The 7,807-nt window shown below is 45.0% G+C and overlaps 1 non-coding gene across 1 annotated transcript; it reads left to right on the forward strand.

Moving 5' to 3' along the window:
- Positions 1–6,413: 6,413 nt before the first annotated feature.
- On the forward strand, positions 6,414–6,525 carry LOC142032486 (U6atac minor spliceosomal RNA). Its single transcript, XR_012650848.1, has one exon. It is a non-coding gene; the product is annotated as a U6atac minor spliceosomal RNA (small nuclear RNA).
- Positions 6,526–7,807: the final 1,282 nt, after the last annotated feature.

Consider the following 7,807-nt stretch of genomic DNA (forward strand, 5'->3'; position numbering starts at 1 on the left):
AAACACACCGGAGTTTCCTTCAGTTCTAAGATCCAAGACTGGCTTTTGCCAAGACAAGTGCTGGCACATCCCACAGCAAAAGGGAGGGGGAGCACAAGGGAGATGAGGGAGCGGGGTGGAGAGGGAGATGAAGAGACACAACCAATTATCTTTTTTTTTTTACTATGCTGGTCCTGTGAGATAGGGGGAATTTATAACGCACGTACATACTCCAGGTTTTTCAAAGGCTGTCTTTAGCTATATATCATATTTCCAGGGGTCAAATGTTTATGCATTTTGTCTACAAGCATAAAAATGTGTATTTTTAACAGGGAGTGACTGATCACATGAGTGAGCCAGAGTGCAATACGTTAAAACAAAGTCAAGACGCTTCACTTCTGCTGTGAGGTTAGCTAAACGGTGTAGGCTTTGTGCCCCATCGTGACCAGAACTGCTTTATCAGTCAGACTGCAACACCTTGACTGCATTGCATTCTTGCTTCCGAACAAAACCAAACCACCTTGAACACCACCTGATGAGACTTGTTTGTTAGGTTTATACCGGTTTTGAGAATTCTTACATCTTTTGATATGTGAACACTTTCCCTGACTCAATCTGCCCACATCACTTGTTCAACTCGCAAGACGCCGCAGTTGAAAGCAGCACCCCACGTATCCATACAACATGTGTAAATGATGCTGTAGCCATACTGGTGAACTCTGTCTGGAAGGGCACTCTGCACAGAAGGTCTTGAACACAACTGAACTTACTGGCTATCTATAAAAAGCGATGTAGGTTTTCTAAATAAGTTTTGAAGGATTAATGTAGTCAGGTCTTTAATGTTGAGGGAGAGGGGAAATTGGAAGGTTACCGCATGAACAGCTCTTTACTTACTTTTTGAAAATGAGAAATCCCAAGCACCGTTCGGATGCACACCACTATGAGACTATCACTACAACCCACTGAACACAGGGTATTATCCAAACAGGTTTTTATCCAGTTACTTTTCGGGAGTCACCTCACCATTCCTACATAGGGTGAAGGAAGGATCGCTGCTTCAAAACACAGACATGGCTTATGACTCATCTTTATTGAGCAAGTTTTAGGGAACAAGGTGGGATTTCTTCTGCTAAAGCCAGAAGCCTTATTAACAGCCTACGGGGGAAATTAATAAACATTTCTCACAGAGTAAACTAACTGCTTCTCACTGGTCCTGCTTTAGTCACCGCCTCTGAGGTATACAAAGCCAATTATGTTATTGTTTATTAACAGCCTGCCTCAGAGCTGATGGGGGGATGCTTCCCATGGGACGACGAGCCCTGCAGCCCTTCAGGTTGCATGGCTCAAGCATGTAGCAGACCCAACAAGCCTCGCAGCATTGCCCATGCTGGCTCAGCTCTGTCTCCTCCTGGCCCCCGAGCTGCCTAGTGCTAGGCGCTTGTTTTCCATGCTCAGCCAGTTCAAGCGCTCTCCACTCAGAACTGCAATACCTGGGGTCTTTTTGTAGCTGCCCTTAAAATAGACTTACATAGTCTGTCCCAGCTCGGCCTCGAGTATCCTTCTGGGTAACCTACTGCATGCTACACAAACACAGGAACTTGCCAAATTACCGATTCAGCAAAGAGTAGGCTGAGGTGTGGGCTGTTAGATACGGAGGATTTGCAAGAGCTGACAACATGCTTGGCACAGCACAAGGCACTAAGGAAGACAAAGCCCAACCTCAGTGTGAAACCATACCCAACTCCCATGTGTGTTTGTACAAGGCAGGCAGCTCTTGAGGACAGTGTCATGCTTTCATGTGTGTTTATACAGTGCCTAGCACAACAGAGTTCTAATCCAAACCGGAGCTCTTAAGTGTCACAGTAATGCAAATTAAATAACACTAATAATATGCTTTCCTTCTGTGCTTAGCAGGTCGGGCACGAGGGGAGGACCCTTGTTGTCCTTGTTGGGAAGGACCAGGGCTTCACACCAAGCTGAGATGGATCTTCAGGCTAACCTCAGTTAAAGAGTTACTGCCCATCAGCTGAGCTGCACTGCCTGACCTGCAATCACATCTCCTCTTGAGAGGTGAAACATGTTAGTTTATACCCAAGAGAAAAGTTAATGTCATTTATCTTGTATTTACCCCAGCTAAAAGCATGTGTTTGTACAATTACCAGGGTTCAGCTAACACTGGTATTTTAGCAAGCCACAGCAACTTGGCTGTGTCAGAGTCTATAGGGCCTTTTTTTAGAAAACAGATAAAATGGAATTGGTAGAAAAAAGCTTTCTGCAGACATTTGTTGAAAGTGTTTTCCCTAGTACTTTATAAAATAGTCAGTGCGAGTTGCTGTCACAAAATGTAATGAAAATTTTAGAACTTCTAGCAAAATATTTTAGTCCAAAAGAAAATATGTTTCGGTCATTTCAGTCTATTCTTTAATCCAACGTTATTAGTTGGCCCATTTCCCACAAGCAGAGTGCTGTACAGCAGGTAATCCTACAGACGTAAAACTTGTAACAGAGTTCACCTCCTGTCATGAGACTGTGTTATAGTGAATGAAAGCTAAGAATCTGTACGTGAGTGTGCATTTCACCTCTTCTAGTTGCAGGAAGCAGGGAAGAATTATTAAAATAATTAAACATGCACATCTACACCATTAATTGATAACAAAATTTAACAGAAATTTGACAATATTTGACCACTCACTGAACTTAGCTGACAGTAGAAAACCACCTTCACAAATAATATCACTGTCAGAAAAACATAATTATATACATTATCCCCAAGTAATATAGAAAATAATATGTATAAAACAAATGTGCGGCATTCAGATAATTGCATCCAACAGATGTCTTCAGTTAGCTGCTCATATAAGGGGGATATCATTTGAGAAGAGACTCCAGACACTATACAAGATCAGCATTGTGCCTTTTAGCACTGCAAAGTTTTAAATAGGGAGGTTTAAGAAGGGAAGCAAGATTGTAATTTTGCTTATCAGTAACAGCTTTTTTGAAGGTAAATATTGAGAAAGATGAGCAATACTAGGGTAGGATTAGAAGCATGTCTTTTGGTAGGACATTTGTTGATAAGTTCTGTAGGTAAATGCACTGGGTTAATGGTCTCTTTCATACTGTAACAGTATCCTCAGCGGGATTTGCTTCCTCGGCTGCTCTCGGTCCCCTCCCCCAGCACTGTGAAATGAGAAATGCAGTGTTTTTAATGACTGGAGCAGGAGGGATCTTGTTATTGTGGCTGCATCACCCCTCCAGGACACAGTTCAGTAGAAGTTTGTCATGTGGCTGAGCAGAAACTATGAATGCAGGTTTTATGAAGTTCATTCCCCAAATACAAAGGAACAGGGGAAAAAAAAACCCCACCGCATTCATGGCTACAGGCTGTGAGCGTACACAGTTCACAGCCTGAACTCTACATTGATCACTGTCAAGCTCCTGGGCTGCAATGCACCTGCGAGCTCTCCCCCGCTCCCCCAGCAGCAAGCCTTTACCTGCACTCCCACCTCCAGTCACAGCATCCCCCCCCCACACCTCTCCTCCTTTCGTACCCCTCTTCTCGCTGGGGGCATTCAGGGCTTTAGCGGCCCTCCGCTACCTAGCTGGGATCTGGGGAGAACTAAATCACCCCTCTGCTTAGAGGCAAGTGGGTATTCACCAGTTAATACCCCTGCACCCTCGTTTCTTCACAGCCTTGCTACCCGCTGCCTCCCTTACCTTGGGTATTGCTTCATTTCCTGTTTGCTTCCAGCTTTAACTCTGTGCCATTACGCAGGCTAATATCAAACAGGTGGGAGAGGTAAACATTAAAAAAAAAAAAAAAAAAAAACCCAACATGTCCTTCCTCTCCTCAATGGGCACGATGATATTGTCAGGAAATGGGTAACAGCTGCAGGTGCTAGAAATTAGCTACACGTATAGGAACGTCTGGAGTTCGGGTGTTGAAAACACACAGGCAGATAATATTTACTGTGACTAGGTTACTTTAAATGGGTAAGCACTAATACAAAGTCTCCTTGAGAAAACACCCTGTGCACACTCCTGCTGTAACAGCAGCCATCTCGCACTGAGCGAGCCCCCCATATGAGGGTCTGGGGGCAGCGGGGCTGGCTCCCCACCAACGGCACAGCTCAGCCCCCCCAGCGCACATCACCCCGGGGCTGAAACCTGGAACGGGAACCTCCACACCACCACCTCCCTGGCCGCGACCCTACCCTGATGTCTCCCCAGTGCGCTTCTCGCTGCGAGATTTTGGGGCTTGGCTGCAGGAAGGAGGTGGCAGTACTGGGGAAAAGCAACTGCCCTCCTGCAGGGCAGGTCCATACGCAAGGCTGCACGTATCTACATCTGCGTGTACCCACATCTGCACGCGCCGGTCGGTCCAATCTGACCGTTTGAGGTTGGTGAATTCATCAAATGCTGGGCTTTACAGGTTAGGCGCTTGGTTTAACAATTTTGCTACATGAGCTGGATCGCTTATTTTGTTGGCATCTGTGTGATAATAACTGAAGGCACTCTCTTCCCTAGGAGGAAGGCAAGCAGGGCATGGCGATCTCAGAAGTTGCTCCCTTGGCTTTACTTGTTTGCTCAAGTCCCGGAAACCGTAGCCCAGAGCCCATTTCACCAGCTTTCTTTTGGAAATCAGTATCATTGTCAGGTGTCAATAACTCACTGCATTTACTGCTCTCAGCTGCTCAGGGGGACACAGCAGAGACTGAGCCGGGTAAGGTTACTGTGTGATAACAGCAATTCTTAAGTCAAAGGGTATAATGAGGCTCTCCCTAGATGGTGCCAAGCTTTGCATTTCCTATAGAAACGGGCAATTGTGCCTGTGTGTGTCTGTGCCTGCTGTGTTGCGGACTCTCCCCCTCTTCTTCTCTGCAGGTCTGGCTTCCCAGCCCCAGCCCCAGCCCAGCAGTGGTGGAGCTGAGCGGCTGTGGGCACTTGATGCTGATTAAATTCTGCTGACTGAGGAAGATGTCAAATTCTACCCAAAGCAGAGAGCCGCCAAGGAAAAGCTGCTTTTCTTTGCTTTTGACAGCTGGAGCCATGAATTTAAGCAGAGGTCTCACCTTCAGGCAAGTCAACAGCTGGGCAGGGAGCAGTCTTTCTTAAAGAGAGAGTGAGCCATATTTTCTGGAGTTCAGTGTTGCCAGGAGGTGAACGAGTTGAAGTGCAAGAGAACATTTATGTAAAAACCCAGGTGCAGCTGGGTTTTTTGTTGTCGTATTTTTTTTCTTTTACTACAGAAGGACCAAGTAACAAACAAGAAAGAGGAAATGAAAACACAGTCTTAATTCCCACCCTTGGTGTTTCTCGTCTTCCATTTCCCCTGCAGTATGTACAGGGAGGAGACACAGCCCACTTCTGTATGGGAAGTTCCCAAAGTCCTTTCCTTAAGGAGACCATGCACCACGTCACATCTACTTTTATATTTGTGTGCTGGCCATGCTTCAGGAATCAGTGGCTCTGTTGACCAGTAATGGGGTCTGTAAGACCTTTCCCTGTTTTTACACCTGTCTGTGCACAAGAGCCATCCAAAGCTCTCACTACTGAGGAACTGCTCACTCGCCTTTGCGATGTGACCCCTGCGGGCTCAGTTCAGTGGGCAGTGGATGGGAGCTCCCATAACAAAATATCACTGCCATAACTAAATGCCCATCACTGCAGTTATTACTGGCAATATCGCCTAAAGACAGAGGATTGAATGGTATCAAAATAGAATTAGGCTTCACACCCACACTATACTTGCTGGGTCCAAAAGAGGAACTTTGTCGCTGTAGGACCAGGCTTTGTGATACCGAATTTGCAGCCCCATGGAGCAGAAGGCAGGACCCTGAGGCAGTTCAAACCTCCTTGGAAGCAGGGACAGACACAGCTCTGATCTATGTGCAAAGGGAAATATGTAGTGCACAGTCACATGGCCACTGTCACATCACATAATTCATGTACATGGTATCTTAGCAGGTGCAACTGGCCAAAAGTGTGAAATGCAGTGAGGCCTTGCTATTGCCCTTTCCTACCCCTCCTCCCCCCAAAAAGAATTAGACATGAGTTGGACCAGAAGGAAAGTGCATAACTGTTTGCACTCAGGTGGTAAGGGACATCCTGGGCTCCACATGCTGATCTCGGGGATGTTTAGGTACTTCATGCAATAGCTGCTTAGTGCAAAATGCAGAAGCAATCCTGAGGCAGGACAAGGAAGCCAAGGTGCTGGCTAGCGAGTGCCCTAGCCAGTAGGCATCATAGCCATAACCACTCTTCTTCTCTCTGACATAGTGAATCTAATTTTATTTCCCTTCCCTGCTAGAAGACCTACAAGAGGAGAAATGTCCTGCCCCAGTCTCTCCCCTGATCATCATAACATTTTCTAGGGAGGTGGGAAATGTGAATTTCAAGCCCTTTGGAAGGGAATTATGTCCATCTCCCCAGTACCTTAGAAATATGAAATGAGAGCAGGAGAGCACTCCCCTTGGTTAGGATGGAAGAAGCCCTAATGAACTTAACCATGTTTAAGCTGTCACTTACTTTTTGGCATCTAATGTATATCCTGGGAAGACTGTCGCAAGCGCCAAGCTCTTGTGTGAGAACACAGGATCATCATCATTGTCACTGTTGCTTTGAGGGAGGAAGAAAAAACCCAGCAGGCATCATCATCCAGCCCAACAGGGAAAAGGAGGGAAGGGCAGAGAGAAGAGAAGTTTTGTGATTGGATCTCCACTGACCTTCAATGTGGGGTAGAAGTCGCACTTCTCTGACCTATAAACACTGACGTACTAGTGAGCATGTGTAGATACAGAACTTTAAGAGTGCTTAAATAGGATTTTTTTTATGTTAAGAGTTGAAGCACCTATTGAAAGTAGGTATTTGTAGAGTTAAGCAGTAGCTGAAGTTATCAATGATAATATTTGGGGTATAGGAACCAAAACTCCATCCAGGTCCCAACCTTAATACAGGCAGGCCTTCTTTGGATTTAGCCTGATCCATTCAAGCAATTTTTCCTAAAATTTTTCATCTTTACTTTAGCTCCACCAGTGGTAGGAAAAGTGGAAGCTCTTGAAGGTAAGTGATGGTGAATGTGTTGTCTTATTTATCAAACGGACAAGAAGGCTAACATAAAAAAAGATTTCATAACTATTTTGTTATCATGACATAGAGGGAAGATAAAATTCCACTTCTGCCATCACTCCAACTAACTACCAACCTAAAACTTTGCTGAAACTTGTGCCAAATCTAAGCTTTCAAATGTTTGTAAGTGCAAAGGCATTTGGAAAACCTGCAGAAGTTATATTTCAAGTGGAATCAAAAGACAGAGGCTACTTTCTGCTCTGCTTGAAAGCAAGAAGGCATAGAAATCTGGTGCCAGACCTCTTTCTTACTAGATTTTCTGCCTAGTTTTACAGCCTCCTACTGTTCAGGTGGGGCTCTGTAAGAGCGGAAACTTGGATGGCAAAGTATTTTTCTGAATCCCATTTTTAAATGCTTAAGGAGCATCCACCATCACCATCTCAAGTAAGAAAGATCCCGGGTACAGTTGAAACCAGACAAAGACAAGACATGAAATGGAAAAGCACAGTTTGTTGTGAACATTGCAGCTAGAACTGACAGCTTTGTGATTTTAGAAGAGAAACTTAACCATCAGCACATCGTGACATTTTTGGTGTGATGCATGATGATGTGTGGGTGGATTGCAATGCCACATGTTGTTATTTCAATGCATTATCATCATCAGGGTTTATTGAAGCGTTGCTGTGTTTCAGCAGAACATCATTATCTCCTGCAGCAGCTTCAGCTCAGCCAATCATACTAGGTTCACAGATACTAAGTGTAT

This window comes from Buteo buteo, chromosome 6 (assembly GCF_964188355.1).
Source record: "Buteo buteo chromosome 6, bButBut1.hap1.1, whole genome shotgun sequence".
NCBI lineage: Eukaryota > Metazoa > Chordata > Aves > Accipitriformes > Accipitridae > Buteo > Buteo buteo.